The following is a 24,143-nucleotide window of genomic DNA, read 5'->3' on the forward strand; positions in this document are numbered from 1 at the left end:
TTGTGGCTCCTTCAGTGGTGAAAGAAGGAGTTTGACCTGTCATGTCTAAGGGTGTGTATGCACACTTGTGTGTGCAAGTGTGTGTTTAAAGCTCTAAAGGCCAACACTTGGTATTTTGTTCAGCTATGGACCAAGGTAAAAATACTCTGCTATACTACTTAGTGCTCAGCTGTTTTAGACAAGCAGCCACACGGTTAAAAATGTTTTTTTGTTTTGTAAATATGTGTTTTCACTGATTAGCTACTGTTTCTCCTCCATTTTGTTTATAAATAACAAACATAACGGGCGAGGGATATGGTCGAAAGTAGAATCAGAGGGAAAAATCACCCGTTCAAGTGCCTCCACAACCACAAAGCTACAAACTTGTCCGTCCTACGTGTGGAATTTCTTCGAAGGAAATAACATGCCGCTAGTGTTTTAACTGTCTGGTCAATATTAAACGTTATCCACCAACTATTTTATACACTTGGAAACCACAACACAAGCAGAGTGTTAAATATTTAGGTTTCGGATCTTAGCTGGGTTCTTTTGCAACATCAATTCTATAAATTAACTCTAGCTTAACCTGCTAATAGAGCAGCTATGTTTTCTTTTTTTTGGGGGAGCGGAGGTTGAAAAATCATGTTAATGTTTCACTCTTGACGCTTTGTGGTTTAAGGCTTGAAGAAAAAAAAAGAAATTTAACAGGCAACAGGTGCAATATTTTTTTTCCCATTTATTTTTCTTCTAAATATTATATAAATATATATAAAACATTTTTTTAGAGATGTATTATCTTCAGCAAGACTCTTTAAACTGAGATATAATTGAGATAAAACATCAGCCAGTCCCCAACTCCTCACAAACACCTGTGCCCCCAAAACCCTCGACAACACGTCTCCTGAATGAATCCCTCGATTGCTTCCCCCGACACCGGCGGGTCTATCTCCATTAGGTTGAAGCAGAAACACACATCTGGAGGGTCCATGTGGTGGGCACTGCCCCATGTGTCTCGATGTGACACACAAAAGTGGAAACCCTCCTGCTCTGATTGTTGTTGCCAGTATTGCCACTTCTGGAAGGTCGTGGGCCACAGCTGGGACTGTTTGTGCTCAGAAAGAGAGAGGAGAAGGAGCAGATCAAACACATCCACTTCATTAGAAGGACTGTGTTAAACTAGATCGCCTTGTAAAACTTTACAGCGTGGGCCAACATCCCAGTGACACCGGCTCCAAAGATGAGAGCGGGGTGAACCCCGAGATCAGAAAAGATGAGGCGAAAACAGCATCTGTAAACCTCAGGTCATTTTGGGTTAAAAAAAAATAATCAAGAAAGCTTGTTGATGATCAAGCATTCTTGTTTGAAAAAAAAGGCTCAAATAAGTACAGAATTCAAGTAAATGTCTATCATTTAAGAATTCACTCTCTCATTTAATCAACTTTTCTACTGAATGTATTGCTTTGTTAGCCTCTTAAAGAATATTTTTTCAACTTGATTTATTCTGTCTTTCCCATGTGGTTATCATGAATTCCATTATATCTCTAATTTATCTGTGTGTCATCGATGCAAATACTGTCAAACTGTTACATATCGCTACTTTAAGATGCATATTTAATCAAACTTTAAACATTTTTTCTTGGCTTCCTTGTCGCCGTTTGGAAGTAAAAATGAGACTGTTGTGCGCTCAAATGAGTAAAACTATGGTGACATCAGAATTAATTTGCTATGAGGACTGATTATGGGTGTGTACTGTTTATGTGTGTAATGGTTCCTAATCCTCGGCTAAACGGTGCCCTGGTGAGGCTTTACCCGGCGGAATTGTTGCTTAGCAGCCCAGTGCTTTTGTCTGCCTTGAAACACACACACTTACACCTCCTCGGTCGAGACGACAGGCTCGGCACAATGGTCGCAAGAGTGCCAGCGACTTAGTCAGAAGAGGCGGTTTTCCCAGCGTGTTGACTGTTAAATCACATCCAGGCGTGAGGACAAGGGGAAGAAAAGGCGAAGGAAGCCAAGGGTCAAAGAAATTTTCATTTTCTCTAAGTAAATAATGATTTTTAATTAAGACTGAAAACAATTTGGGGTTTTTTAGTCGCCACAGCAACGTTGACCTTTTGGGTCCCCGAGGGGGTTAAAGGTGAAGAATGCGCCAGTCACGAGATCTAAGCGGGCTATAACCTATGAAGCCCTGGACTTACCATTAACAAATAACGTGTCGAATTAAATGCATGTAACAGCTGTTTAACCTCAAAATGAGTTACCCTTGCCAGAGAACATTAGATGTCAGATGTTGAGTTAACTTAGCTGTAGTGTAAGGATGTTTTGAGGAATAAATAATTCATTTAATTGAAGTCTAAATTCACATATTTGGGAGCTCAGAGACCAGTATGCTTGTGATAAAAGTATTGTACTGTGTTAATTGTAACCAAAAAGTGCTTTTAATTAAATAGTAAAGGTTAAATGCGCATTAAGGAAAAGTTTTATATAATTTATTCAGACTTGTATTCCCTTATCAGGTTGCTGGGGTTGCTTGAGCCAATCCCAGCTGCTTAGGGCGAGATGCGGGGGACACAATGAAGAGCCTCACGCAACACACACACACACACTTTAGTATTATTGCTCTGTGTGTGTCCGGACTGGAGGAGGAAATGAGATTTTTTAATTTAAAAGTCTTCAAAGAGAAAAGGGGAAAAAATAGGGATATGAAGTTCTCACATGAATATGAATTTAAATAGATAAAAACAATTTAAAAACGTGCAATAGCTTGAATGTGATGACAGAATATTAAAGCGGTCCGAACAAAGAACAATAAAACATCTGGGATGTGCTCACTTTTGTAGTTTCAGCCAGATTATTATGGGAAAAAGGGCCTCATTTGACCCCCATGCTGCAGTTTTCTCAGCTCTGTTTGAACGTGAAGCTCTTATTGAACTTTCTACGACGTCAGGAAATGATCCAAGACATTACCAACGTGTCCTGAAAATATCCCATGAACACCGTGTTCTCCCATCATTTCATGTCATTTGTTAACGCAGAGTGAAGAGCAAACCCAAACGTTACGACAGTGTTGAGGTGTTGAATGTCAGTGACTCACCCGCTTGTCTTGGTGTCACATGACCTCCTATCTGAATTGCTCAAGGCCACTCATTCCAAAGAAGTGATGGGACTATTCACATCATTCCGACACAATGCTGCATTCATTACTCTCAAGTGATTCGTGAAGGAGTTGCCAAAGTCAAAATGGCATAACTGGAAGGGCACCAGGACACGAGATTATCTTGTACAGACTGAATGTTTAGATATGAGAAGAACAGCGTTGAGTCAGTGAGACGAGAGCAAACACGCTCTTGTTTTCACAAACCTGTCGATGAGGTTCTTATAGAGGCTTATGAAAGAAAGCAGAAAGTCAAGGACTCCACTCAAATATTTCAATTGTCATTCTTTCACAAATTATAGAGTGAAATTCACTTTACAGATCTGAGTATGAAACATACATACCGGTAAAATAAAAGGGGGAAAAATGCTACAAAAAAATATTTTAAATATAAAAAAATCATTGTATTCATTCACCTCTTAGTATGAATACAGTAGGTTTTTCTGTCCTTAAAGGTGAAGAAATGACCCACAAAAAAGGTAATAAATATAGGTTCTTGCCACAACAATAACACAACAATCACAGATGAAGAAGTTTTATTTCTGTCAGCTTGGTTAACAAGAAACATAAAAGTGTAAATAAAAGGGTTCCAAATGACTAAAGAATGCTATCAGATTAAGTACAAAAAAATATATATATATATATATTAAAATATCGAATAAAATATCCTTGTAAATTAAATCAGGATAGAAACCTTTGCTGCTTTAGACATACGCTATTGTGAACAATTGTAGCAATTTGTTTGGTTCAACTCATATATTTTAGATTAAATTAAGACAAATCACTATTTTATCAAGTTTGTTTGGTATTTAGGCAACACATCGAGTTTATTGATCGCTGCTCCTCTCTTCCATCACCATATCTGGAAGTATATCAATTCGTCACCTGTTTACTCAGGTTTGTGGGTGTCAAAGTTCAGGTCAAAGGTCGTGTAGAATCAGTGACAGCCAACGACTTCTTCAGGATAATGGAGATGCCAGGAGTGATGACGCTCTTGGCCCATCACATGACAGCGGCAGGGAAAGTCACGCCTGGAAACCGACCGAAAAAAAAAAAAAACCGAGGAGACAATGAATAAAGAGCATTTGGATCAGACACGTGTTTATCCTCTTAAATGGTGTGGAAAAAAATGAGATAGGAGGAATTTACCAGGGTGCAGACAGATGTGTTCTTCACACTGTGAGTGAGCTGTGAAGATGAGAAAAGATGAGGGACAGAGAAAGTCAAGATAAAGTGAAGGTTTCAGGGGAGAGAACAGAGGTATGTCAGTGCTTACTGTAGATAGCAATTCGCCTGAAGCCTGGAGCCAGAGTGTCTGTCAGACACAAGTGCCCAGGTGTGTGTGTGTGTGTGTAATATGAGTGTGGATTATTTGAAGGGTTTACATACCGACCCAACACCAGGAAGAGCTTACCTGGGAGCAGGTTGATACAATACCAGTGTGTGTGCTTTCTATTTGTGTGTATGCGCTTCAAAGGGGCTCTGCTTCGTGGCTGGTGTATGATTAGGGGTCACCGTGTGTGGTAGAACCGCCCCGCCAAACAGTTCATCATCCCAAACCCTCCCCATCGCTCGCGCTCAATGTCTGGAAGCCCCTCCTGTTCTTCTTTCCCCGCTCCGCTCGATGATGTAAAGTTTCACGGCCGGATGTGACTTCCTCTCCCACTGCGGCACTTTCCCCTCCACTCTGCCTTCAGGTGTGAGTCCGTGACGGTTCTGATGGATGAGCCGGCCCGGCTGTTGAATCATGGCAGGGATTATAGGGTAATTGCAATAATTAATCATAGCCCATATTCCTGGCCGCACCCCAATTCCAAAAAATAATCAACAATATTGACCCCAGATTTATAGCATGCAGACTTGAGTTTAGCAATGCTGTGTCAGCAACAAAGAGATCCTCTTTAAAATGTATTATTCTGAGACTGATGAGAGTTGGGTTTATTTAAATCAATCAAGAAAATAAAAATCCACATTTCATTAAGGAGAACTTGGTCATCATTGTGAGTTTATGTTGAGAGCTGATGTGTTGTCTCTGGGGCCAAGGTGAAGCCATGGAGGTCGTTCACCTTGAGCCAGAGACAACACAAGGGTAAATTACATTGGACCATTTTAAAAACACAATGTTTCCTTATATCATAGATCATCAAGTGAAAAAGTTCATTTTTTTCTCACTATCCTGCTGAAACCAACTCGTCAAAGTGTGCCCGCTGAGTTGTCCCGAGTCTCTTCAGTCAAATTCAAAGCAAAGAGAGTTCAGCTCGTGTCAATCAGCCAAAAGACCTAACATGGTCTTCTCGATGGCCTCACTCATTCCATCTTTTCTTATCCTCTATCTTGGCTCCTTGACTAGAGGCTTGTCCAGTAGCACAATACTGGCCCTGCGGGGCAGGCAACTGCGTCTCCTCTCCGGCTCCATTAGTGCCACTCCACTGGCATAGCCAGCATTCTCCAGCGGGGCCGTCATCGCTGGCCACTCACTTGTCGTCCTTCAGTAACCACAAAAGAAAAAACCTCGTCTCCCTCCCTCTTCCCACCTCTGCTTTTTGGCAAACCTTGCTTCTCCTCCTTCTCTCATCACTCCTCTATTATCTTCCTTTTCCTCTCTGCAGCACCTTGAGGCCTTTTTTTCTTGCCTCCGCTCACTACTCACACCACAGCTCATCTTGCCCACACTTTGGTTTGGAGAGGCTTACGCAAGACCCTCATCCATGGAAATGCTGCAGAGGAAGTGGCCCTCTGACCACAGCTTCCTCTCCGCTTGTCAAGTTGCTCACCACCTTCCTTGTGTAAAAGCTGATAGAATGGGCTCCGAACACAGCACAGCACAGAGATGGTGTGGATCCTGACACTTTATGACTCTCCTTTAAACCATAAATTTAAATATGAAAATGTACTGAAAACACTTATTTACCCCAACTACGCCCATGCTGCTGTGATTGGTCAAGCATCGAGTTCCACTTTCAGGGGACTTATTGTATAAAAAAAGCGGGGTGTGATTACAGCTGGCTGGAAGAGGAGTGAAGACCATTTTTATGTCTAAATGATATCCGCTTTTGTAACTTCTTGTTCGCCGAGATTTTAGACAGGGGAGAACTTTATAAAGAAATAACTTCAAAACATCGTCATGGTGAGAGATTTACTGCATATTGAAGAGATTTTAACAATTGAAACATATAAATATATTTTATCCGGTCATAAACCAGTACTTCTGAATGTATATCATGCTTAAACACAGCTTAAAAAATGTTTAAAAAAGAATTTATTGATCAAATAACAAAGAAATACTAGTTAAATGCCATATTTTAAAATGCTAAAATAATATTTTCCATAGTAACACACTTTGCCAAAGTTGCCTGAGGTTTAATTTCCATCATTTGATTAAAATGTTGTGACCATTATTTTGTGGTCAATAAATATGGTCAATTGTAAAAATGTAATCTGTCACTTAATCACTTTAATCTATTCATTCTAACTCAAATGTGTGTTAGGGCGGTTTTTCAGGCAGATACCGATACAGAGCAAGGTGAATATATTGCAAAATGTGAAATGTTGTTTTTTATTTGAGACAAATCACCAAGTTGGGTCAAAGTTTGTTGTGCTGCATATGTCTGGGTCGTTCAAGGCAATGTGTGCCAGACTTTCCTAACCTGAGCCTCAGCCTACACTGAAAAACAACTGCACGTTTAACGTGTGTGATGGATGGAAAACGATCTGCTGCTGTTGTTACTTTTATTAAAACTAATTTAACAGACCAAAAAGGTAGAAGACACATTGATGATAATATATATACATTATATATATATATATATATATATATATATATTACCTCCTTATTCCTCGTTCCTTAAGCTCAAAACCGGCGCTCCTGTGATGAGTGAGGGTTGTCCCAACACTCAAAAGTTGACAGTAGCTTCCTCACTTTTGAGTTTCTTTGGGGCCTTCCATTGGCAGTAAGGGTATCCCAGAATGCCTTGGCATCAAGACCGAAATCAATGGCGGCTAAAACCAGGAAACCGATGAGCTTCAAATGTAGATCCACAGCTGGGTCATTTCTAAGCGGAAATAATTTAATCTGATCTTGTTTGTAGCTTTAAATCATGTTGATTGAATCGCATTTGATGCACTTTGGTTACAGTTTCTTAGTTCACAAGTCATTCGTTAATAACAGTCCAACAACAGTCAATGTTGAACAAACGGAGCATCTGGTTTTGTCGTGATCCCAACTGGTCTGGACTGGCCTGATCCAGTAATGCAATGATTCCACATCATTAAATTCAGCTAACCCGACTTCATTTCGATGCTTCCTTTCAACAACACCTGCCAACGTAATTGTGTAAACAGACCTCGTGTTTGCACCGATGGCTGGAATAATAACGGGGAAGACTCCCGGAGAGAAAGTGGTGCATCGTGGCTTTCCCTCCACAGGTGATAAGTGATGGATCAGCAGCTTTGTAATCACAGGTTGGTATGCGACTTTCAGCACATGTACTGTAACGTATGAATGTGTGTGTGTCTGCCTGGCAGTGTCTAATGACGGCTTGTGCTGCTGATGTGTCATTATCCAATTACAGTTTTCTCTCATCTCTATGGTAACACCATGCTTCCCCTCTTTTCCCCCCTGTTGCAACTCCAGCACATGTAATTGCACTTAATACACTGACCTTTGAGCAAGTGTCAGGCAGAACATATGCACACACACACACACACACACACACACACACACACACACACACACACACACACACACACACACACACACACACACACACACACACACACACAAGGATGCCAACAAGATTGAGTAATGTGGGTTAAAACAGATGCGTTCAGATAGCAACCGATAAACTATGCACAAAACAAGTTAGGACGATTCTTCTTTAACTATTGTTTTTTTTGGAAACAAAAATCCAGATGTGCCCGACAATAGTTCAGATTGTAATATCACCGTCTCACTTCAGAGGGCGGAGCCTGAGAAATGTCTGCAACGGTTACACATTTTTACAGGCTTAGATTCAAAGTTCACAGACAGATCTTCCATTGTAGAAATACTTTCATTGACGATCATGAGACGTGTAGAGGCAGAGTGGAGGTGAAATTTTGGAGGAAGTAAAAAGGTGTGCGTCTTTGGTTTGAGCATGTCTTGTCGTGCTTCAGGGGGGTCACACATAAAAGTCAACTATGCTCCGTTCCATAGCCACGCCGAAGTGTGAAAGGTTGAATTTTAGCAATTTAGCAACCCTGGAGAAAAAGACATGTTCTCTGAAATTTCATCTCTTTATGAATCATACATCAAACGTCGAATGAATAATTATGATCAAATAAAAAAACTAACCGTGGTAAAAAAGTTCATCGTCATTAAAAGTGGTATAAACTTAATGCTTGATTTTTGAAAAAACTTATTTCAAACATCAATCATTTGTTCAGATTTTTTTTTTGGCCAACTGAAATGGCACTTATTTAATTGGAATTGAACTGATCCTATTCTGGATTGTATACCTCATATAAATATAAAACATCAATGCTATGCAACAGAGTGATGAATAAATAAAAACTTGTATCATTGACTCTGATTGGATTATTAAAATCACCCATTTTTAGATTTTCAATACAAGGATTTAGTTATTGTCATGACAATAACCTCCACAACTGTTGTTGTGGAGGTTATTGTTTGTATATTTATTTCTTTATCAATATTCTGACACGTGAACCTGAAAAACATTTGCTCGACTGTCTTATTTTTTCTGAAAGAGCTGTCGGACTTTCTACGGTAAACAGAGCTGTAGATTACGCACAACAGGTTTATGGAGTGGGAGGAGTGTGTCCTTTTAAAGTAGTTATGGACAATGACACCTGGTCAACTTACGTTTAAGAACATAACAAACCCAAAGTGCGCGCACACACACACAGTTTATACAGAGCTGCAGTCTGCTGTTCCACCCAAGGCGGTGATGTCAGCTTGTTTTACAGCTCCCATAATTACATGTAACTCTTTGGGTGGGTGGTATTATTTTGATCCCCTTTCAACGCGAACCCATGGCACCGTCTTCTATGCTGCTTGATTTCTTTGTCACATTTTTATTGACACTTTTTAGCAACCGCTGGTTTAGACCTGGCGTGTTCAACTCAGGGCCAGACAAGAATCTTAAAAGAGCCCGAATCGAATGACAGATAAAACTGTAAAATTAAATTCCAGAGTTGAAGAAATGTCTTGACAACCCTTGAACTTTTTTTTTGAGGCGTGTACAGAAAAAAGTTTGAGTGATGGGAGGAAAGGATTCTTAACCGGAGTACACTCTCAGCAGGCAACATGCATGTTCAGACAGAACCCCAGGGGTCACACTGGTGAACCCGCTCATAGAGGTTCCTAAGTTCAGTCTCAATGCAAGGGTTGAGACATGTTGAACCGAGACAGGAAACTTCAACTTCCCACCACTTGATGGACCTGAAATAAGTCCATTTTGTGAAAATATTTTACAATAATCTTCAATAAAAACCTTTTCATTTTCATTAAATATTTTAATGCTTATATGACATTAATTAAAACAGCTGAACATATGAAAGGATTTCTTAATAATATTAATTTATCTTTTTAAATTCTAATATTCACACACATAATAAGTATATTTGTTGTTGTCTGAATTTCAAATGGTTACCATGGCAGCAGCTAATAGCTTGTCATGTATCAGGTGAAGCTCAACACGCGTGTAAAGATGGGGATCAGGTGGCAGACACAGGATGTGGGTTCAGCCTGTCATTAGCGCGACAAGCTTCACTCGGTGAGAAGAACAATGGCCCGAATCACAGGAGTGTGTGTTTGGAGTGGCTGAGGAGAAGGAGCTGAATCCTAAATGGAATTGATTGCTTCTAAATGAGAAGCACCTGACATCGTCGCGGCTCCACATGAATCGACTGTCGAGTCGAATCAACATGCTTGATGGAAAACAGGTCAACATCTTTTTTCCCTCCGCCCCCTTCCCTCCATCCTGCCTCCCCTCATCTCGAACCAGAGATGCTCTGAGGTTTGTGATCCAAAAGTCAGTGCAGCGACCGTGAGTTTATGATGATGGATACGTATACATGAAGGAGGGCAGCTATTAAAGCTGGCGAAGAATGTGAGCCGCCTTAAGCTGCGACGATTAATCAGACATCTTTAACTGTCGGCAAACAGAGGACAATGGCAGATTTGTGCGTGTAATCCGTGTGTGTGTGTGTGTTCTAAACAAAAGCAGTCAGTTGTTTCTAACACTTGAGACTCAAGCTAATGTATGGGTTTGGTATTTTAAAACTCCTTTAGTTTGTCTTTCAAATATACATTTCAAAAACTTTTACTGATTAATTATATTTTGAAATTTGTTTAACTCTTGATTTTCGATTTACGTATATTCTAACATTTTAATTGCAGTTCTCTTATTTGTTCTATTGTTTTGATTCTTTTTATATTTGCAGCAATTATCTAAATTTTGTCTCTATTGATTTTGACCAGTTCTTAGTCTCATTTAAATGATAAACAAATTTAGTTAGTCCTTAGAATGAATCATTTCTAATCATTAAATGTATTTGTCTAAAATCGATTAGTTGTCATCAATGATAGTAAATCCAGATGCAACATTAACAATTCATTTTACAAATGAATCAGGAAGCTAACAATTTCTTCAAATCTAATAATTGATAGTAAATGATGGCGCACACGCAGTAGAATTCCAAAATAACAAGGGATATATTAGTGTGAACCGTGAAGTCTGAGGGAAATCCAACCTTTGGATCTAAACTGATTGACAAAATTAAATTTGTAGCGGGGTTTGTGTTTGAAGGCTAAACTTGGCTTCAACTTTCCACTCCTGCTAGTCCGTCTGTCGCCTGCTCCGTCTGTCAGCTCAGACCTTGGTTCTGTCTGTGGGTCCGTCTGGCTTTGAGTTACCTAAGAACTGCGGACCCAAAATAACAACACAGTGTCAGACCTCTGCCTGCGCCCGTCTCACGTAACCCATAAACTTCACAGCTCCCTCCAGCACCTGCGCCGGCACCGTGCACAGAGTGGAAGCCAGAAGCAAATCTCTCCAGCCCAGGTTTTGTTTCTTTATTGCTGCTTCGTCTTATTACTTTCTGGATTTACTCAGCGTTATTGTGATCCACTCGCGACCCCCCCCCCCCCCCATGTCGACATGTCGTCAATGGAAAGCTCAGTGGACCCTTGCAAGACTACTGTTCTCTCCCCCTCTGTAAAAGCCCAATTTCTGACCCCTCCTTCACCCCTGGGGGACATAACTAGTGACCCATATGTGGTATGAAGCATCAGAAGTACATCTGAACCCCTCTTACTCAAAGTAGCCCCGACCCCCCTCGTCACACACACACACACAAACAGGCGCAGATCTCCCTGCAGCCCCCCCTGAGGAAGAGGCCTCGACAGCAGGCTCCACACGTTTTCATCCTCTAACACGTATAAAGACAGACATGCGTTCATTCACTCAATTGCACACACACACACACACACACACACACACACACACACACACACACACACACACACACACACACACACACACACACACACACACACACACACACACACACACACACTCAAATGTGAGGACATTTACTCAAACACATTTGACCCACATATTGAAATTAACAATAACAAACTCAAAAGAGTTGAAATTTACTGGACCGGCAACGAGACGAAGGGCTTTTTATTCTCCAAGGGGTCACATGAGCTCAGACCTGCAGCCCAATTTTTATATTTCATTGGATCATCTCCGAGGCTTTTGTTTCTACTGATGATGGATCCGTCATCAGTTAACCATATGAATCCATAAGAAGTTGAGCAGGAAGATTGAAGTGCAGGATAAAAAAGCAAGACTGTTTGAAGGGAGTGGGAATAACTATGGAACAGGCTGGAATGAGCTTTGGTTGCATTACCATCTAGTCTACATGTGTTTTGTGTATTTGGAGAAGGCGTACGGTTCCGTTCCCAGGGAGACGTTGCGGGGTGTGTGGAGTGAAACACTTTCTTTTGAGAACTGTCCAATTTTGTTCACCGAAAAGCGGGAGTCGTTTCTTCTGTTTAGGGAGTTTAATCACCACCGTCGCTTCAGATCGCTGGACTTCTGCGGATGGGATCATAGGTCGCAGTGATGGAGACGACCACATGGTCATCGCTTAACAGGTTAAGTCCGTTGTTGCGGCTCTCACTCAGTTAATGGGAAAGAAAACGGTCTGTGGTTGTGGACAGGAAACACAAGTCCATGTTCTGATATCATTCATGAATATGAGCGCGCACACTCACTCAAACACACACACGCAGCACAAGGTTAATGGGCTTAGTTCAGCCAAGCTTCATGCGGTTGATAATCTTGTCATGATACTGTCCTTATCCCCCGTCTAATCCTCTATCCTTCTGAAAAGATGGATTTGGGATTATCGCCCTTCGTGTCTGTGCTCGACACTCTTCTTCGTGCACGTGCGCGTGAGCGTCAGGAGGTGTTGCAGTTCCTCTCAATGTCATCTTCGGTTTTTTTTCCACTGATCACAGACCTCTGGTTTTCCAATCCTGTGTTAGTGTGTGTGTGTGTTTGTGTTTGTGTGTGAAAGAGGGTTAACACAACGTGACATAAAAATCACAGATTACCTACGAAAAAATGAAACAATCCCGATGAACTAAACCGTCGTACTTTTGCTCTTGAAATTTTACTGTGAACAAACAGAATGCACTTATTTGTACTGCACCTTATTAGATTGTACTGTGCTTTTGTATAGTATTGTGTTTTTGCTTTATTTGTATGTTAATGTTTTAAACTGTCTGCATCTTTGTTAAGGACTACAGATGGAAATTAGCATTGTGCTGCACATTGTCCTTTTAAATAAAGAAACTAAAGAAAATTGTGCAATTTTTAAACTTTTGACAGGTCTAACATTCGGTGTGTTATTTCTGATAAAACTAAACATGCAATAACCAACCAAACATATAAACTAAACGAATGTACAGTATGATTTTTGGGGCAACTATGAGTGCATGAATGCATCTTTATTTATACTGCAGCTAAATGTTGATTTAGAAAGGCTGGTAATGCACATAAACCATACATGATATATTTAAAAACACGAAATAACAATAATTGGGTGAAAAAAAAGCGAGTTTCTAAAGATAAAACATGCAGCAGATGGACATGTGTGTTGGTTTGCGCTTCAATGATTATTTGCATGTGCATTCAAATGAACACGCATGTGTGTTTCTGCGAAATGGGTGTTCTACTTATGGCACCTCAAAAAAATAAAACCAAGTGGTACCCGCATAGTCTCTCAACTGACAGCTGTAAGTTGTACGAATTAAAGTACAGTTCGATGCCAATAAGGTTGAGGAAGAGGATAGATGTTGGTTATATATATACGCTTTTGCTAAATTACTATGGGAGGAATCGACACTAAAGATGTGGACTCAATTATTTTAAACGATCACAGATACAAGAAACTTCTACACAGGCTTGAAAAGAGTGGAAAGGAATATCTGGTTGGGCCAACAAGGCAAGATATCTCCTGTTCATTTGAAAAAAAAAAGGGCAGTGATGATGCGACACAGTCAGGTGAGCAAACAAAAAGATGAAAAGGAGGTCAGAAACATCATGCGCTGGAGAAGATGAAAGGATGTTCACTGTACTGGCAACTGCGACTTTTCGCATGCTAGCGGCTGAGCGGGTTTTTGAAAGACTTAAAAATGCTCAGTGTGTTTGTGCACATGTATGTTTGTGGTCTTGCCCTCAGGGTATCAGGCACTAATGGGCAGTGCGTTGCTTCCAATCTCTGTGTAAAAGTGAACAAACTCCTACATTCACAACATCAACACACACACTGAGTGTGTATCATAGTCTAAGTTACCAGTTCTGGATGGGTTTGTCTGTTTCCACTTCTGCTCGTAGGTTTTTTCGACTGTTCTAAGTCACATTCTTGCAGGTCATTGGCTAACTGTTGCCCAGGGAGACGAGGCACCGGGGCCATGATTGGCAGCTGATGCTAACATGGTCTGACAGGCAGTTAGTGCAACCTGATTGGTCAATTAGTAACATCAGTCGGTGCAGAATCCCCGAGAGAAAACACAAGAGCGGGCGAAGGATATCACTTCCCATCTCTGTCAATGATTCCATTACATTTCACCAGAGAGATCCTTAAGAGCAACACTGTCAATAATAACTCGGGGATCTAATCTCGCCATCAATTATAAATCTGTCGCAGTGTCGCTGAGCGAACGCCAACTGGTTACGAGGAGTCCAAGTGTGAGTGAATGTAGACATACTTTAATTACATTATATTGCAAACACTTCCTCATTTGAAGTATCTGAACTTTTAAATATTGTACCCCCAAAAAATCACTGGCTTTTACTTCCAAACAAATGTTTCTGTTAAATGTTAAATTCGATTTACTTTCCAGATGTATATAAAATTAAAACAAAACATACTGTTATTTCATTAAACTACTAAAATAATATCACATATAGCAGCATTTTAAATGTATAGGAAAAGTCCTGGTGGGTCTGGAAGATGTGAGTTTATCTCCATCAGATCATATTTGACTCAAATGATTCACATTTTTGGAAAATGTCCAGATTTAAGTGTGTTTCAAGGTGGAGCTTTAGTTTGAATGTACAGATGAACATACAACGTGAGCTGCAGATGTTTCTTCTTTTAATAATGAAGGATATAGAGCAAACATTTAAGAAATGTATACTTTTTTTTTAATGTCTATTTTGTACACAATAATAATATTGAGTTTTAGACTCTTCTCACAAGACCTATAGGAGCCCATTGTATTATCATCTCTAACTTAAACTGAACAAATGAAAATTAACTCTTTACTTTTAATAAAACATTTTTTTTTTCACTAAAGGAAACACTCGACATTTACGGCTCCGAGCTGTTGTCTTTCTAATCATCTCCCTCCAGTATAAACAGACTTTTCTCTGCCAGCGCAGCACGCTGAGCACTGCTGTGTTTTTGTCTCCGTGAGTAATAAAGTCGTGTTGTTCTGAACAGCAGCCATGATCGACTTAATGAACTAGTCGGGCTAGTGATGCGTCTGTGTGTGACCGAAGCAGTTAATAAAGTCACGGTGCCAGGATGACAGGCAGCACCCCCTGCTTTAAGCGCCGTGCTGTGTGAGAGTGTTGATAAAGTTATGTGCCTGCTCAGAGATATATTTCGGTTGTCATGGGCGCCGCTGTGTGATTTCACAATAAGAGTATTTTCATAGTGAAGCTTGAGAGCGTGTTCTGCGTTGGTTTGACAATGGAGGAAGAAGACACGCACAACAAAGAAGCTAGTTTGGAATGTGGTGTCTGTGTCAGGTGCAGCTGAGAGAGGTCGACACCTCGTCGGAGAGTTCGAAGATCTCACTACGTGACACCGGCCTTTTTATAGACCAGCCCAGCAGGGGCGCCTCGCTACTGTTTGTGTCCGAAAATACAGACAAAAGTTTGGTAGGATGGTTGAATATCATACTTTAATTCAGCAAATGGTCCAATTATCTTGTATTTCATTGAGAAAACATGTTATATCACTTTCGGTATCATATCAATTTAAATATTTATCACTTTAATTCAACAATTAAAAGATTCTATTAGAAATCTTGGAAGTAATACCTCACCATCTTGTACTCACTTTTTTAGATCTGTGGTTGCTGATGAATAAAAGTAGCATTTACGAGCTGTTTATATTAGAATCAGTCTGCATCCATGTGGAATCTGGAAATGATCAACATTATTGCGTTCTTCTCCATTTAATGCCATTTCTTTTACACAAAGCCCTAGAGAATTTTCCTAACTATCGGCTTCACATGTTTAGGGAAAGAAGATGGTTTATAAGAATCTAGAGAGACATTTAAAAAGATTTAAATGTATCAAATAATAAAATTAATATTTTTATTGCAGATAAATGAGGAAGGCAGACATTTTTAAAGGAAATAAACAACTACTTCTGTATGATAATACATGAATAATGTTTTTAGGAATAGTGTAGCGTACATTCAATTTAACTTAAACATTCTCTACACTCTATTGAACTCACAATTACTATTTAAATAATTGTTAAAACAAAATAAATAAATAAAATCGTTCCCAACAATTAAAGTTTATCAATTTTCTGACTTTTCTGATACGTATAATTAAATGCTTCTCAGCTGTTCAAGATAAGAATGGATTAAAGGGCTTTTTATAAATATAAATTCAGCTCAGTGTGATTCCAAACTGCACAGTTTTTGTTATTACGTATAGTTAATCTTATTTATTAAGTAAATATGAATCAATCTCAGTCTTTACAATGTGCCTGTGGAAACACTAGTCAACGTTTCTTCCTCCTGAAACACATTGAACAGGTAATGAAAGTGTGAATCTGAGGTAAATGTAGCAGAAAGAGCATCTGTTAAAACTCATAACTGAGAGAGTAGATGTGTGTTGATAATAGTATATAGAAACCTTGAGTACCTCAACAGCAGTGTTGGTAAATGTGTCTCTTTTCCTTCATTCCTTTGTGTATGATGATAAATGGACGAGTGGAGTGTTTACACACACAAGCAACATGGATCTGGAGGCTGAGCGATGGCGAGAGTGTCTCTTCAGGAACCCGTTCACAGAAGATGAATGTGCGGATATGACAGTGATACATGGAGATGTTTACAGTACACTGAGGAAAGAAGAGAGGCGATCTGAGAGGATCAAGGGAAACAAAGAGAGGGGAAGTGAGGGAGGGAACCCCGCCTTTAGGATGTTTTTACTCAACTTTGTTCGGCACAAGAACGTTGGCAATGTTCACTTTAATGAATGGGGACAGTTCATCCATCTCTCTGTGGCTTTTACAGCGGCAGCCCCCGTCTCCGCTCCATGATATCACTGGAGGAATGCCGTTATTATGCCAACTGACAATGCTAACTGACATGCTTGGCCCCCAATCGGAGCTTGTGCAAACAGCGCGAGGCACAAAAAAACAAAGGAACATGAGCACACGGATCCTGCTGGTCCCATCCCATTACTGCTGACAGCCCTCCAAGTGTTTCTGCTTCATGCACAACAACCCATTTTCACATTCAATGTTCTGGTGCTTGGGTGAAAAAAAAATCAGTCCAAAACCAAGACTGCTGGGTAATTAATGCCTTTCTAACTTTCGAGTTTAAAATAACATCCCAGCACGTCGGCCGACGCTGAAACTCTATCTCTCCCGGTGAATTGGTTTCACAGCAGCGCGGCTCTGTTTACTTAAGCGCAAATGCTGTATAATGTGATATTGGCCGGCTTTAGGAGACTTACCGCTGCTGCTCTTGATTTGTTGCAACTTTGTGGGAAAGTTGACTGTGACCAGGATAAGCTGCTTTTTTTGCCTGAGTCGATGCATGTGTGTGCGCGCATGTGCGCCCGTGATGGATGAACTCGCAGTCTGGTAAGCAGGGACATTCCGCGCTGTGTTCCCCCATCCTGCCATGGAAACCAGACAGGAGGGCTATGGTGGCACACAGGAGCCAAATGAGGCGGCAATAATGCAGCGCTTAACCTCGCATTGAAAAATGACTTCATTCTCTCATCAATAGTGCAGTTCCTAACGCCCCGCCACGCTTATGTGCGCACACACTTTTCACATAAACACACAAAAGCGCAGGGGATGAAACTTGAAGTGGGTATTTCCCATAATTAAGGTGTAAGACTCTGATCCAATTTGTGGTGAGCACACGCTTTCAAGACACACGTGATTTGACCTGTCATGTACAACACATGCATTTCAACGGCCACAACACAACACCCTTAAAACTGCACGACACTGACGGTTATATCAGGCTCCCCTCATAAACCTCGTAAATATACAAAGACCACCACAGATATAATTTCCCGAGTGCGTCTAAACAAGTCACCTCGAATAGCTTTGGTCGATCCAAAAGGAGCAGAAGTTCTTCTTTCGTCCTATCATTAGGTAGATGTCTTTACAATTACAGTTTTGTGCGAATAAAGGACATATTTCTAAAATGTCTATTTTTTTTTGTGTCCATCTAAGGTAAGGTAAGGTAAGGTAGAACTTTATTGATCCCTCAGGAGGTCTCCTTCGGGAAATTGTTTTTTTCCAATAGCCAATGCATACAGCAATTTTTTTTATAAAAAATAAAAAATAAATCAAAATAAAATAAGAACAAGAACATAAAGGGAACATAAAGGGAAAGAACAAGATAAGGGCAGGGGTCTCATAACTCTGTGAGACCGTACTGCAAGATAACTCTTGATGTTTCAATACAGTGATATTAAGTAAACTAACAATGTTAATAATAAATCATCAATCCTCAGATTAAATCTTTATAAAAGGATACAAATATTTCTCACTTAAACAAATTACAATGTAGGATGTACAGCTCTGATTCGATAAAAAAAAACACAGGTCCAATATTTTATGTACCACAACAACATAACTATGCGTTAATTTGCTATTTACGAAAATTGTTCTTGGACAATGGCAGGACCCAAGACTATTACACTATAGTATGTATTTTACAATGTTTTCTTGCTCTTCATCACTGGTCAAGGAATGTAAATGCATTTGTTTTAATAATAAATACAAGCCTGGTAAGTCTATGTGATCGCTTATAACTAAAACACATTTTTCTTGTGCGACAGTATTTACTTAAGGGTAACAAAGTGACCCAAAAATTACTGTTGCTCCCTGTTGCTTGGGGAGTAAATATATTTTCAAAAATAAATACAGTATTTTTGAATATTAACGTTTGTATTTGCTTTTGGTTAGCGGGTCAGAGAAGATCTGTTTTATTAGAAAGGCTGGAAGAAGCTCAAGATCAGGATGAAGCCGAGGAGAAAGCTGTTCTGTTGTTCAGTCTGGATTAGAAATGTTTTTTCAGTTAATATTCAAACGCATGTTCTGTTCTTTCTTCAGAGAAGCTTCCAAGCCTCATGAATTTGTTGGTTATTGTTCTGAATAGATCGTAAAGTAAAATATATCTGTATGTTATCCAGGCACATTAATGGATTTACTTCAGATTGTTTTACCCAGATGCTGCTTGTGATTCATAGAAATACTATTAAAAGTATAAAGTGGTATTTCATTACTAAGAACAATATCAGATTCTTATATTATTGTCAAGTACATGACCGATGACAACAAATGAAAAGTGACAAATGCTGTTTCTAGAGCATCTAGACATCAAGTCATTTTCAGAATATCAAAGGTATCCCATCACCCACATGAATCCGCTTCATTGTTAAGGAAGGATTCAGCTCGATCAGAAGGCTGCGCATGTGTTTTCCTTCGTCCATTAAGAAACCATCTAAGTTGCTTTTTTACCTCAACGTTCCTCAACGTGAATCTGTGCCCACTGGCTGGATTGCTGAGTAAGAGCAGCTTTTGTAGGTCTCCCCTCCATTAGTGGGTCATAAGTGTGTGTGTGTGTGTGTGTGTGTGTGTGAGAGAGACTGAGAAAGGCAGAGGGGATGGCTGGAGGTGTACTGTAATATTATAAGTTGAGCCCCGGGGGCAGCTAAGAGCTTTTAGAGAAAGAGCAACAGGGACTGATGAGAGAATGTCAACCAGGCGTGACGGACAGGCGAATAGAGACAGACGGACGAGGGGGGAAATGAAGGCAAAGAGAGAGTGAGGAGGGAGAAGATGACCGGGAAGATATGGGGTTGTAGTAAAAAATAAATGTTTTACATAGTCAACAGTGAGTATAAACTCTTAGGATTATTTTTCCTCGTGTGTGTGTGTGTGTGTGTGTGATTGTGAAACTGCCTTCGTGCCCTGGAGCAGCGCCGTCTTTATTCAGCCTCTTCTACATGCGCTTGAATTGAAGCTTTTTGAAATGATAACCTGGAGTGATGAATGGCTGTGTACTGCGGAGAAAAGAGAGGGATTCAGAGAAGAGGAGGAAGAGACACATAAAAGGGCGATGGGCAGAATAAAGAGGAACAACCTAATTCAATAAAAGAAAGCCTGTTGGGGGAGTAAAGTCATTATCGGATGAGGAGATGCTCCTTTTTACTCTCTCCCTGCAGAACTGTTTTTATTCTCTTATCAGCAGAAATGGAAATTGAACGGAGAATAAAGGAGAAAAAAACAATTTGGAGAGATAAAGGATTGAGGGGAGGTGAAGCTCCAGGCTGGTGTCTTGTTAACCTGCGCTGCCGTGTCACAGAAGCTCAGGAGAATCTTCTCTCCTGGGCCCGTCTCAAGTGCTGCCCGTCACAATCCAGAGAGCTCTCTTTCTACGCCGGCACTGCCTCACTATGGCCTCAACTCGGGGCCTCTGAAGACCCCTGCGGTCAGAAGAAAAAACCATGTCACAACGCCAGCCTCTGCGCTGCAACTGTGAGCCGTGCGGTCGCGATTCCACAGACTTTTTTGGCTCTTTGTGTGTGAGTTGACAAATATACTTTTCACAGATAGACTGTCCATTAAAATGCTTTTTTAAGACGTCGCTCCCTGTGTTATGGCAGTAACGGTTACTACTGGGCGAAACCTGAGTCAGTGCGGGTTCTTTTTGGAGAGTCACTAGGTTTGTTCGCAAAATTCACATTCTTGTGTATCTCATGGCTGTTGTGGTTCCGTGCAGCTGGAAAAAGTGAACATGATAACCTCCCATGACTGAAGCAGTTTTCCCCGCGATCATCGGAGCTGCTCAACGGTTCATTACGATTAGAATCATTTTACCTTAAACGACATTATAAGATTGCTTGGGAAATTCTATAAACTATTGTGTCTGAGCCTTTTTCGTTTTGCTTTTTCATTTCATCTTTATATGAGGCGCACGTATGAAACCATTTGTCAGGCAATTTTGGTGCCTCATTATGGCTTTTCATTTCAGTTATTACGAGTCTTTATCTAAAGAGACAGACATCGAGCAGGCATTCAAAATAGAGTGATATCAGTATCGTTGACTCGCAGGACTCTCTCTTAAGCATCTGATCTAGTCATGCATGTCAACACAACATAGCTCATGAAATACCAACTGAATGGTGGTGCATTTAATTAAAATAGCTTTTAATTTTTGGGATAATGTGAAGGTTTTGAATTCTTTAATCTTAAACAATAGAAGTAAAAATATTAGACTATACCACAACAGCTTATCATAATGTTTTCGCTCTTATGTCTGGTTACAAAAATTTGAGACTCCCAAAGCAAGTTCATTTTAAAAAAATTAAATAAGTTAAAGTACACACTGCTTGACCGTGTGTGTGAGCCTCTGTGTTTGCATATTTAGATTCCTTGACTTAAGAGAGGCATGCATGCAATGTTTGGCATTCATAGAGAGAATTTAGGGGGGGAAATAAGGGAGAACATAAACGAGAAGAAACAGTGGAAGCAAAGAGGAAGTGAGATGTGATGACGGATGGAAGTAAAGTACGATTTAAGTAGAATAAAGAAAAATGAAGTATGATATTTAAAATATTGAAATATTGGCGGTGAAGACGGATTGAAGGAAAGATTTACAGAGAAGGGCTGAAAGGAAGGAAGGAGGGAGTCGAAGGAGCAGAGCAAGTGGAAAGTGTGAGTGCGGGTGTGTAGTCAAGGGTGAGAGGTCTATGTCTGTCTTCACCAGGATTAAACTTCAGCCCTATTACAGCCTCATTACATCAGTCTACACACACACACACACACACACACCGGCACGCACACCCACGCACACACACTCAGAGATGTTTGCCATGTTTAGTATGGACCCCACAAACACATGCACAGACCCACAGACACTGCATTTAGGTTAGCTATTCTAGTAACGCTAATCAGTGAAAATGCATGCGCAACACAATCTGTGTGTGTTTCTCCACAGACGTGTGAGCATATGTGTCCGACACAGCTGTTGAATGCATTACTTACTAATATGACACATCTGGTGCCACCACAAACACACACACACAGCGTCCATTGGATTTCACCAGAAGAGTTGCCAAACACAACCCCGGGGCTACACATCACGGCGCACGTCAACGTCCTTGTTGTCAACCTTTGACCTGCACATTTGTCTATATTTGGGACTCAGACCTAATCTTGGAAGGCGGACGGTCATATATCAAACAGCTTGAGTGGGTTTGTGGTCGCTCCATGGAACGGTGACATCACTGGGCTGTCATGTCGAAATGTCTGAGCTTGTCCCGTGGAACCGAGAAGTGCTGCTCTCAATGAGGCCTGACTGTCAGGGATAAACGAGCGCAAACACCGTGAAAATGTAGGTTGTCACCAAAGACAGCTGATAGTTTATTCAGACTTCAGCTCGACAGTGGATAGTTTACTCAAGCTTCAACCCACTTGTTGAGGGAATTTATGCGACCTCTTGTCAACACCGAGAATTTGTTACATGTTGGAAAAAGTTCTATTGATTTTTTTGGTTTCTTCAGTTAATTCTGAAAAGGTCTGATTGAGTGGGAAAAAAAACCTGCACCCATTGAAAATGTACACAATTACAAAAGTCACACACGCAAATATACATTTCACACAACAGACAATAATACATTGGTTGTGTTTTAAAGCAGTTCTGGGTAGTTTTGGGTACCTTAATATTTTTGTACTTTATATTTTTGTATTTTGTTAATCTTTGTATCTTTTGTCTTTGTTATTTTTCTTTGATCTATGTTCTTTATCTTTATCTTTAGACTTAGATTGTCTTGTTCTTTCTCTTTATTTCTCTTTGTTCTTGTTCTTATTTTATTTTGATTATTTTTATGAAAAAGTGCTGTATTTGCTGTGGATAATTTGGAAAAAAAACTATTTCCCGGAGGAGACCTCCTGAGGGATCAATAAAGTTCTACCTAACCTAACCTAACCTAAAATAACTTGTGATGACACATCAACTTAAAACTAGTATGACTCGTATACCGTGACTTGAGGTGTTTTGTGTTATTTTTATTTTCACGGTAAAAGTTCTTGGGGATGGTGTAAACCTGGGGGGGAATATTTGTACAAAAACAAATGTAAAGTTATGTTATTTACAAATCCGTCATATCATATTTCATTACCCACAGTCTGATTCATTACCTCATCGGTATCCATCCTTCATTCGGACAATGGAAGTCTGGAAATGGCAACTTTTGCTAAGGTTTAGCGAGTGCTCATGGGGAATGTAGTCTCCCGTCGGGCTAAACACTACTACTGTAGTCCACTGGCGTCGCTCGACTTCAAATCACATAGAACCGATTCAAGTATTTATAGTATTTATAAATATTTAATATTTAGGTCCAAATCCTGAACACCAGGGATATTTTAACAGAAACAAGCCTTTTTTTTTTTCAATTTCTTTTCCATCTTACATTGAAAAGTGTGTGTAACCGATGGGTGTGTGTGTGTGTGTGTCCTGGCTGACATCCAGAGGAAATAGTTGCCAGCACTGTTTGACTCAAGACCCGCCTTTTCCTACCTGCTGCTCATAGGAATGCAGCACACACACAAATCTCACAGATAAAAAGGTTGCAGGTTCACTCCCACAGTCCAAAAACAATACAGAGGTCAGGAACTCCATAGATCTGAGAGTGTTGGACCTGGACTGGCTACCTGTCCAGGGTGTCCCCCGCCTCTCTCCCGAAGATGCTGGGATGGACTCCAGCCTCACGGAGCGGCAGAGAATAAATGAATGCAAAGCGAAAGTGAGCGTGTTGACCGGATCATGCAAACTTAATTACTTTTGGTCTTAAGAATATGGATTTTTGTTTTTTTTCAAAGAATGTTTGCACTCGTCTTTGTCTTTCTTCTCCTTTCTCCTATTAGACCAAGAAATTGAATTTATTTTGACACTGTCCGGTAAACAGACATTACTTCAGGATTTTTCTCGTCTCTGCCAGTAACTGCCACATTTGAGTGCCAACGGTGTGTGTGTGTGTGTGTGTGTGTGTGTAGTGGACAGATGGTGCAGGACAGCTGGCCCAGAGTGACAAGTGTGTGTGACCCGAGCCTCTATGGTGGTGAAAGAAAGAAAGACAACATTGACGGAGAGAAACTATTTGAAGAGGAATATTTCAGCTAGCCAGCCATTGCCAGGAGCTGGCAAACA

At 40.3% G+C, this 24,143-nt stretch overlaps 1 protein-coding gene across 5 annotated transcripts in view; it reads left to right on the forward strand.

Annotated features, from left to right (window-relative positions):
• Positions 1 to 24,143, forward strand: part of slit2 (slit homolog 2 (Drosophila)) — a 77,762-nt gene that overhangs the window by 12,496 nt on the left and 41,123 nt on the right. The window lies entirely within an intron of this gene.

The sequence above is a fragment of the Callionymus lyra genome, chromosome 1 (genome assembly GCF_982586985.1).
Source record: "Callionymus lyra chromosome 1, fCalLyr1.hap1.1, whole genome shotgun sequence".
In the NCBI taxonomy this organism is placed as follows: Eukaryota; Metazoa; Chordata; class Actinopteri; order Syngnathiformes; family Callionymidae; genus Callionymus; species Callionymus lyra.